Raw genomic sequence first — 10,964 nt, forward strand, 5'->3', positions numbered from 1 at the left:
TTATTTTACTGGCAGAGGAAAAAAAAAAAAACAAAACTATCTTGCCTGTGACACTGATCCAGAATCAGAGGGATTCCTTAAATGTTACTTTCTATAAGTATCTACCCATGAGCCAACTCACTTTTCCCCTTTATCCTGTAGGATAAAGTATATGTTAAGATACTATCATATATATATATATATATATATATAAATAATAATTTCCAAAAGTGTGCATATAGTCTGAAAAAATAACTGACCCCCAAATTGGTACCAGAAAGAAGCATATTGCAAAACCTGTACCTTTCCCAAAGAGAGAATGTCCCCTCCACATTCACAATAAAGTCCAGTTCCAAAGACCACGAGGGAAATTCCTATAGTCAAAATTAGATTTTCTAACTTGCAACAAGGAAGCCTACACAGCAAGAGCAATCACTGGCTGCCACAGGAAGGAGGAGTCATGTTTGTTACAGCCACCATAACAAGTACCGCAGACAGGATAGCTTCACAAAAATATATTTCTCATAGTTCTGGAGGCTTGAAGTCTGAGATCAAGGTGTCAGCAGGTTTGGTTTCTTCCAGCACTTCTCACCCTATCTTACTCATGGCTGTGCTCTCATGTCTGCTGTCTGAGTCTTAATCTCCTCTTTCCTAAGGATACTGGTCAGACCAGATTTAGGGCCCACTCTAAAGATCTCATTTCAGGGAATGGCAACCCACTCCAGTATTCTTGCCTGGGAAAACTTAGCTCAGATCTCAGTTGAAATGAGATCTTTAGAGTAGGCCCTAATCTAATCTGACTAGTATCAATCAATCACCTCTTCAAATACAGGACCTCCAATTATGGTTACATTCTGAGGTGTGGGAGGTTATGATTGCAAATTTGGGGGGTGGAGGGACAATTCAGTATTTAGCAGATGGAAACGTTTGGGCTTGTGCTAAATAATTTTAGGGAGAATTTAAATAAATGGGGGTCTGTTCTGGATTGAGTGCTATCAGGTAATAAGGACAATTCTGTAAATTAGGATCATATGCTTTATCCAGGAAGTAGAAAGAATGATTTGGGGCTAGATTTGCCATTGGTAAAGCAGTTATATTACCCGGAATGAGAAGAGTTTAATTATTTTTTGTGGTTATGTAGTGTTCTGGATTTTTGTCTGTGTTTGGTCCTGATAACCAAGTGGTCTTGTTTTTTCCTCTTATTTCATCAAGGTCACGGAGTGATCTCTTTTCAAATATTGTTGATATTGTATGGAATTGTTTCTTTCAGCAGGGAACACCATGGCCTAGCTATTTAGCAGTAAACACCATGGCCTAAATTTAGTTACTAGGCCTGCTACCAGCTGTCAGCTGTCAGGGCTGTTCATTTCTTTCTCACTCACTTCAGATGTGGCAATGAAGAAGAATGAGCAATAACGGACACTGCAGAATGTATGGATAACCAGGGGCCACTGAGAGTAACAGAAAGAAGGAATTCCTCTGAGAAAGCAGAAGTAAGGGCCTATCACAGAAGTTTCTTCACTGCCATGGCAGGGAAATGATACAGTATTTGCCCAGTAGAATCCCGTTACTGCTCTAGATCAGGGATTCTGGCATGTTTCCCAATTTTCCCTGTCTGAACGGGATTTCTTATTGGGCTGCCCTATCCCACCATTCTATATTGGGTACCATGAGGTAGAGGTACTGATAATTCAGCTTGTCTTTTTAAGTCATAGGTAGAACATAGAGGCTTCCCAAGTGGGACAGTGGTAAAAAATCTGCCTGCCAATGCAGGAGATACAGGAGACATGGGTTCGATTCCTGGGTTGGGAAGGTCCCCTGGAGAAGGGAATAATAACCCACTCCAGTATTCTTGCCTGGGAAATCTGAGAGAGGAGCCTGGCAGGCTACAGTCCATGGGGTCACTGAGTTGGACACAGTTGAACATGCACACACACACACAAAACATAAGTAACTATGTCAGGATCTGATTAAGCAAGATTTAGTGACTGTGAGATTTCAGGCTGTCTCACTTTAAGAGGTCTCAGTGTGTGCTATGTGAGAAGGATCCAAAGGAATATTTCAACCAGGATGGCAAACATCACAGAAACTGTTAACAATTCACACAATGATAGATTATATTTCCTAATCTCATTGTATCAACTGTGGTTATACGAATGAGATCTAGCCAACAAACTGTGAGAGGAAATAAGGGTGCTATATTAATTCCTGCTGCATTAGAATCTCTCAAGTGTATTCATGCTCCATCCCCCTTTCAGCTGATTTGAATGAAAATTACCATGGAGACGAAGGTGGCCAAGTATAATGACAGCAAAGTCTTTGCCAGCCTAGAACGATTGTAGAAGAATCAACTTCCCCAACCAGAAACATTCTTTTACATTTCTAAACGAGCAAGAAACAAATCTATATTTTAATCAGGCCATTATACATTTGGCTATATATTCATTCAGCAGCAGGAGATAGCCTAACCTCAGCCCTATTTAGCATAATTATTAATGAAATGATTACTTATTGGTTGACTGCTATACTAGAAAAAATAAAAACCCTTAGAAGTGCATATTTTTTTTTTAGAAACATGCATTTTTTTGCTGGCATATTTAACAATACCTAGGTCACATCCCTCTGGCACCAAAAAAGTCAACATTATCAAACTACAAAATGTCTTCGCCCTTGGCTGTCCTAGGCAGCATGCAAGTCCCTGCACAGGGGAATGCCCAATCGAATCACTACCAACAATCCCCCAAAGCCCTCTTGACAAAATCGTCCTGCAGTTTGTGGAAAGCCAAACGTTCATTTTACCTAATTCACTCATATACTTCTTATACGAAAATAAGGATAACTACATGATGCATGTTTTCCAATTTGTTACAGATCTTAAGAAGTTTAGATCTGTGTTTCATGAGAGCTATCCTCAGACACAGTTTTTTTTAACGTACTCCATTCCTTCTACCACTTGGTTTACATGTTTTAGCCAAAGATCAGATCTCTCCTCTTAGAAAATGTATACTTCTCTGTATAGTGCCTTGCATCTTTCTCAGAAGCAGACATTGGATATGCATATACTTGCATATTTCCCTTTCTCCTTCAATTCTTCTCAACATTCTCCATGATCTCTAAAGTTTCCCCCCAATAATTTCAAACCTGCCTGTTCCATATTATTTTTACTTATTTGAAACCATCCATAGTTACCAGAAGAAGGCTTTGAGTTTAGCAATCAGGTTAACAACCCAGAAGTAGTCGAGTTTGGGAAGAACATATGCAATTACTTTTATCTAATTTGTTTCACTTTTTCTATTTTATTCAGTGCTCCCATTTCATTTAGTCTACATTTTCCAATTTATTCATCTCTTTGTTGTTCTTTCTCAACTCTTTATCAAGCATGAAAGCTTTTGTATACATATATATAAACAGTATATAATATTTTAGAAAATTAAAAACAAAAATGAAATGGTACAAAAAGCAAAGAGTATCCAGTTACTTCTCATTGACCATGGAAGTAAAAGGCAGAATAAGACTTTCACTCAGGCATGGAACTCCATCAAGATTCTCTAGCCCAACTTGTTTTTTCTTCCACCAGCCTGGATTCTTGGCATGGACACAGAGGAACTACACTAATTTTCACAGTGTGGTAAGAAACATCCCCAGGTAAAGCAAGTCACACTGGGTACTTGCTTTCTGGTTAGAATGCTCTTTAAAGCTGAGGGAAACACTGGAGCAGTGACTCGGGGCATCTGTAGCTGCCCCTTCCTTCTCCAAAACGAAGGCCTGAAGCTACCTTCCAACTTCCAAATGGAGATTTAAAAATGCTGCCAGCAACATAGCTGAGCCTTCCCCTGGACAACAATTTGTCCCCATCCCTGGATGATAGTGCCTCTGTGGGAGCTGTGGGATCCACCACTGAAGGCCAAGGGCCCTGGGAGGAGTCTTGCCAACCCACTAGTAGGGTAACAGACCTGGTCTTGGTTGTGGACCCTTTGGGCCCTTCTGGTTGTGGTCCCGGAGCTGCTGGAGAGCATGGTCTCAGGCACTTGCACACAGATGAGGAAGCCTTTGTGGAAGTCAAGGTTCCCAGAGGAAAAGCTCCAGCACCTCATTGGAGCAAAAAAAAAAAAAAAAAAAAAACAACTATCCAAGTTGGGATGCGGGGAAGAGGGTAAGAGGAGCAGCTTGACCTGACTCGCACCACCCCTCTATCAAGGCAGCACAGCTCAATGCCCAGAAATGCTTTCAGCTGTGATGAAGGGGAATGTGGGGGCCTGTGAGTTAGTGCCTGGCTTCCCAGCTGCACGGGATGCTGCCATAGGCCCCTTTTCCTCTGGCCCCATCCATTGGATGAGTCCGGAGCTGCAAGACTGGGGTTGCAAAGAAGCTACAAGACAGGCAGATAGGACTCTCTCAGAAGGCACTAAAGGGAAGTGGCTCCTACTAAGTACATCACCAATCCATCAAGAAGCCCACCCACAAACCGCTGGGAACCTCTTGTCCTGTTCTGTGTACTTAGTCACTCAGTCGTGTCTGACTCTTTGCAACACTATGGACTGTAGCCTTCCAGGTTCCTCTGTCCATGGGATTATCCAGGCCAGAATACTGGAATGGGTTGCCATGCCCTCCTCCAAGCAATCTTCCCAACCCAGGGATCAAACCCAGGTCTCCCACATTGCAGGTGGATTCTTTACCCTCTGAGCCACCAGGAAGGTCTGACCTCAATTATATGTGGAGCCTAAAAAAGCCAAACCCACAGAAACAGTAAATTAGTGGTTGCCCTGGGCTGGGAGTGGGGGAAATGGGAAAATGTTGATCAAAGAATACAGACTTCCACTACAAATGGATAAATACTGGGGATCTAATGTACAACATGCTGGCTATAATTAACAATATGAATTCTATAACTGAAAGTCAGTATGAGAGTGGCAAATAGATGAGTGGCAAACAGAGGAAAACAGTGGCTGATTTTATTTTTGGGGGCTCTGAAATCACTGCAGATGGTGACTGTAGCCATGAAATTAAAAGACACTCACTCCTTGGAAGGAAAGTTATGACCAACCTAGATAGCATATTAAAAAGCAGAGACATTACATTGCCAACAAAAGTTCATCTAGTCAAAGCTATGGTTTTTCCAGTAGTCATGTATGGATGTGGACTATATATAGTCCCCAGAGTTGGACTATAAAGAAAGCTGAGCACCGAAGAACTGATGCTTTTGAACTGTGGTGTTGGAGAAGACTCTTGAGAATCCCTTGAACTGCAAGGAGATCCAACCAGTCCATCCTAAAGGAGATCAGTCCTGAGTGTTCATTGGAAGGACTGATGTTGAAGCTGAAACTCCAATACTTTGGCCACCTGATGCGAAGAGCTGACTCATTTGAAAAGACCCTGATGCTGGGAAAGATTGAAGGCAGGAGGAGAAGGGGACGACAGAGGATGAGATGGTTGGATGGCATCACCAACTCAATGGACATGAGTTTGGGTAGACTCTGGGAGCTGGTGATAGACAGGGAGGCCTGATGTGCTGTGGTTCATGGGGTCACAAAGAGTCGGACATGACCGAGTGACTGAAATGAACTGATGAGAATAGATCTTAAATGCTCTCACCAAACATACACACATAAAGGGTAACTATGTGAAGTGCTGGGTGTGTTAACTAATCTTACTGTGGTCATCACTTTGTAATATATAAGTATCAAGCATCACGTTGTACACCTTAAACCTACACAATGTTATATGTCAATTATAGGTCAATAAACCTGGAAAAAATAATGAAATTCTAAATTGTAATACATCCTAAACAGTACAATTTCCTCTTCTCCCACTCCCATTTCTGTTGTTTTCTCAGAAATATATAAAAACATTCACCAAAATATCTTTTTCACAGAATTCCAGAGATAGCTTTTAAAGAACAGAAAAAATGAGTGTATTTGTCAGAAACGTGGCAGCCTATAAATCTCTGATGCTATTGGCTAGTTCTTTCCCCAGTCCTAGGTAATTCCACACAAGTGTCTATCAGTACTATATTGATTAATCATGGTAAACTCTCCACAGAACTTCGCAATTATTTCTCCACGTAGCTCTCAGAATAATTCAGTCTTACTGTGTTTTCTTTACACATATTTAAATGTGGTATATGACTTAAAGACACTTGCTACTGAAGGAAGTTTTGATCATTACCTCAAAGAAATTCATATCCTTTTTAAAAAATACCATAATCTAAGAGATATATTTAGTAAACAAAGTAAGTGCTTACTTAACTGCTCAGATCCTGTGCATTTTAATGGTCATTGCTATGCTGTAGATATTAACTAATAAATGAACAATTATCCCCACCTTTTTTTTCCTAGTATTTCTCTAATGTGCTTCACTCACTTCTCTTCTGTCCATCATTTTCTACACTATCGATCTAAAGAAGGGCTTGCACCTTCTGTCATAGATGAGACTCTTATAAGGGAAAGAGGAAAGTTTCAAGCCCTAGGGAGAGTGTGTATTTGTGTGTCTGTGGGGAAAACTGGGCTAGATTGCCACATGGGGGGCCTGAGTATGACAGTACAGGGGAGTGTTTGTGCATCAGAATGTAGCTCAGTCATGTGACAAAGAGCCTATTGCCTCAATATATATCTGAAGGAATGAGATTTAGTATGGCTGTGTGATCTCCTGTGAGGTTGCGTGTCTTGTGTAAGGGAACTAGACTTCTGTAGAATTATGCAAGATAGGGAACTAGGCTGGCATGAGCTAACTGTGTGGAAATGGCAGGAGGGGCCAGATACAACTGGACTGTGTGGTAAAAATGAGCAGGCAGAGCTTCAGCTACTAAACTTCCAGAGAAGTCAGATTTCATTCTACCTAATTTGAATTTAGTGACCATGTCCTCAAAGCCCTTTGTTCTAGGACAAATTCTGAAAAATAAATGAAGATTGCAAAACATACCACCAAAACATCATATTTGAAAATGCCTGGCGTGCTGCAATTCATGGGGTCACAAAGAGTTGGACACGACTGAGCGACTGAACTGAACTGAATGTTTCAAAATTTCATTTTGAAGTAATTTTTATGCTGCCGTAGCACTTAAATAAAATTTGGATGACCTCTAAAAACACCCAGAAAAACAAATGAAGTATTATGAGCAAAGAGCTAAGAAGTCAGGATCTATTTATTTAAATACAATTTGGCTCTGGAAGATCCTTTGCTTGCCAAGTTGAAGAGAGCCTATCTTGGTCACTATTTTGCTATAGGATGCAGGACTTCCATGGATAAGTAGAAAAGTAAAATTAATAGGCAGAGAAGGGTCATTTTAAAGAGAGCCCATCACTCCCATTATTACCCCATGTCTAATGGAAGGAAGTCCAGAACAAATTCATGACCAGTTGGAGAATCAAGTACTGATATTCTTTTAGAGGAAAGACTCTGAAAGGTATTAGAAGAGAACCCAGCAAATGCCCAATTGCTAATTGTTTGTGAACCTGTTCACTGAACAGTTCATGAACACATCTGTTCAGTGTGCCTAGCAAAGTGCTAACAGAAGAGTAAGTAGAAGTTGGTCAGACATACAAGCTTTATCCTGATGCTCAAGTGGAGAGAGATCCAGCAAATATAAATAAGGCATTTTACCCTGGGCTTCCCTTGTGGCTCAGTTGGTAAAGAATCAGCCTGCAGTGCAGGAGACTTGGGTTCGATCCCTGGGTTGGGAAGATCCCCTGGAGAAAGGAAAGGCTACCCACTCCAGTATTCTGGCCTGGAGAATCCCATGGACTATACAGTCCATGTAACTATACACTCGCAAAGAGTCGGGCACGACTAAGCGACTTTCACCCACTTACTCTGAAGAATATACCACGTTTCCTGTTACCCACTCAAGCCCCAGAACTATGCTATGCTTAGCATAGGTGCTATAGCATCAAAGGACCAGTGGTAATACAGCATGACCTTTGCTTGCTCTCTTTATTGAATTTCTACAGGAAGGGGTTGCTTTTGAATGTATAAGCCATATCTGATTAAACATAAATTTGTTCATTCAACAGTTACTAGAAGACTATTATGTTCTAGGACCTTAAGATACAATGTTAAATAAAACATAACAAGATCCTACCCTTCCTTTTGTTTTTCAGTCGCTCAGTGATGTCCAACTCTTTGTGACCCCATGGACTGCAGGAGGCCAGGCTTCCCTGTCCTTCACCATTTCCCAGAGCTTGTTCAAACTCATGTCCATTGAGTCAGTAATGCCATCCAACCATCTCGGAAAGATCCTGATGCTGAGAAAGATTAAGGGCAGGAGGAGAAGGGGGCAACAGAGGATGACCCCTCACTGGGAAGTTAGTATTTAGGTGAGGACATGAAGGAAGCAAGGAGGTTGGTCAGGGTCCTGTATAGGAAAAGAACACTGGAGAAAGGGCATTGCAGGCAAGGAAGACAGGTAAACACACCAGAGGTGGGAGCATGCATGGCCTACTCACAGAACAACAAGGCAGCCGGTGGGTTTGCGCAGAGTGAGGGAAGAGTAGGAGACAAAGTCAGAGCTGAGGGTTGACTGTGGTGGTGGTATAGATCACGTAGGGGCTTAGAGGTCAGGGAAAGGACATAAAGAAGGCTGTAATGTGGGGAAAGAATACTGCATCTGGAGTCAGCAGCACCAGGTTCAGACTGTGATGTCTACATTTGTAGTGGTGTAACTTTAGGCAAGTTACTTGACTGCTCATGGCCTAAGTGTCCTCAAGTCACTTCAACAAGTATTTCTGAAGTGTTCTGCTGCACCCGTGGATTCAAAGATGGGAAACTTCACAAATGGGAATCACCCACGTGGCCCAGAAGTCTACAGGCTCTTAAGGAGAGAAGACAAGAAAACTGACAGGTGGAATCAAGAACAGTGAAGAAAACAAGTGAAAGATAGTGAGACAGAGGCAGGGGGAAGCTTCCCTGACCACATAGTCACCACCCATCCTCCTCATGTATTACATTACCCTGCATTCTTTTCTTTGGGGCACTGAAACTGATCAGTCTGCAGGTCTTACATTTTCGTTTGGCATATTGTCTCTCCTCACTATAAAACATCTCAGTAATCACTTTTTGTCTACTTTATGCTCTATTGTATCCCAAATGCCTAGCCCGGAGCCAGGCACAAAGTTATGAAAAGAATGACTAGAGTATATGACAAGGGAAAGAGTCACAGGGTGGGGAACACGTCAATATTTAGAGAGAGTTCAGTAGACAGACAAGGTGGAGTAGGTTATTCCCAGAATAGTAAGCAGCTTGGGCAAAGGCAGAGGGTGTGTTTAGCAAGAATCACACACCAACAATACAGGGGATAATGACAATTCTTTCATAAAGCAGTTATGAGAATTCAACAAGATCATGCATCCCAGTGATATGGAATGGCTCTCCATAGTTACCAATGGAGCCATGCAGAGAATATTTGTTACAGATGGATTTACCTTTGTGCTGCCAAAAGACCTCTTTGATGGAGCTGTTATACAATTGACTAGATACCTGTGCCATTTAATGCAACTGTTATATCAGCAAGAAAAATTTATGAGCAGGTTGTTGCTGCCTTTTAACTTTCCAAATGGCTGTCCGAACCCTGATTCTCCTTTGTAGTCTCCCTCCACCTCAGCACCACTGGGATAAAACCCTAATAAATAATCAATATAGCTCTTCTCAAGGGAAATGCCATTCCTGCACTCCATGAAAGATAAATGTTGCTTCACCCTTGAAAGAAGTCACCTTTTTGAAAGATCTATGAAATCTCTATGGAGGATCTTCAAGGGGGAGAAAAAGAAGGCCAACAAGGGATCTTGGTAGATTCACCCACACCAATCCAGAAATGTTGTAAAACAGCATACACATCACCCCACTAGAAGTCAGGAATCAGCATTAATAAGGCAGCTGGGATCTAGCCTTGTGATGCACTCATATGATTCCCACAATACTATTTTTCATTTAAATCCAAACTGACAGTTGAAAAGATTTTCAGAAATCTATGCCCATAATAATCTTTTTAGTGTTTCATTGCATCTAGTGTGAGAGTAATGTGATAGAAAATGAGAAAGGAAAAAATATGCATGGGAAGATTATTTTGGGGGCCTTTGAGTCTATTGAGGCTGAAGACTAAAAAATAGTAGGGGATTTGGAATGACAGAATATTTGTTTTCATATCCTGCTCGGATACTTAATTAAAGCTGTATGATTATCAGAAAGTCACTTCGTCTCTAGGCCTCATCTATAAACTGGAAATAATGAAGACATCTGAGGTCATGGGGTTGATGGAAGGAACAAGTGAGATAATAGATGTGAAATATATTCTTTAAAATGTAATATTCCATACAAAGATTATTATTCCAGTTGTTTTACTTTTTTAAGCATTAACTGGGAATAGCACAGGTTTTCTAGCAGTTTCTACTAGTGAAAACACATTTCTAGTAGCTTTGTAAAATACTTTTTTTCATGAAAAGTTATGATCATGTTGCTGCCATACTACTTTTGATAATCCTCTTGCCTGCAGGCTATCAAAATTCTATATTTAGCATCCAAGGAACTTTGCAACATTACATGAGATTAAAGACTGCCTTATCCACTCTTCCATCACCACTGTCCAGACCAGTCCCTGGCACATAGGTGGTTCTCACCAAATACTTGTTGATGAATGAATTAACTAACAAAGCTATTTTTACCTCATTTCCCATTACTCTTCTTGATACACATCTCAGCTTCATTGAATTACATCCTCCTTATATGCATTCTGTATTTCCTCAGTGCCAAGTCTTTGTTTAAACTTACTCCTTCTACCTGGCATGCATTCCCACCATTCATTTTCATGTGTTCCAATCTTAATTTAGAAGCCTTCACTTTTGTCCCAGTTAGTAGTATCTTCGTCCTTTGGGGTCACAGAGTATGGTATTTGCACTTCTCACATGATACTTGAAACATTTCATCTTGTGATATTCAAATTGAAGAATGTATTTTATTTCCCCAACCAAGTTACATTCTTAATGGATACATTGATG

At 40.9% G+C, this 10,964-nt stretch overlaps 1 long non-coding RNA gene across 1 annotated transcript in view; it reads right to left on the minus strand.

The window, feature by feature from the left end:
• The window catches only part of LOC129638762 (uncharacterized), a 126,406-nt gene extending 120,149 nt beyond the window's left edge, over window positions 1–6,257 (minus strand). The window contains exon 1 of the long non-coding RNA XR_008708002.1: window positions 3,933–6,257. This is a non-coding gene — a long non-coding RNA (uncharacterized LOC129638762). The remainder of the gene's footprint in view (window positions 1–3,932) is intronic.
• Between the last annotated feature and the right edge of the window lie 4,707 nt (window positions 6,258–10,964).

Source organism: Bubalus kerabau, chromosome X (genome assembly GCF_029407905.1).
Source record: "Bubalus kerabau isolate K-KA32 ecotype Philippines breed swamp buffalo chromosome X, PCC_UOA_SB_1v2, whole genome shotgun sequence".
NCBI lineage: Eukaryota > Metazoa > Chordata > Mammalia > Artiodactyla > Bovidae > Bubalus > Bubalus kerabau.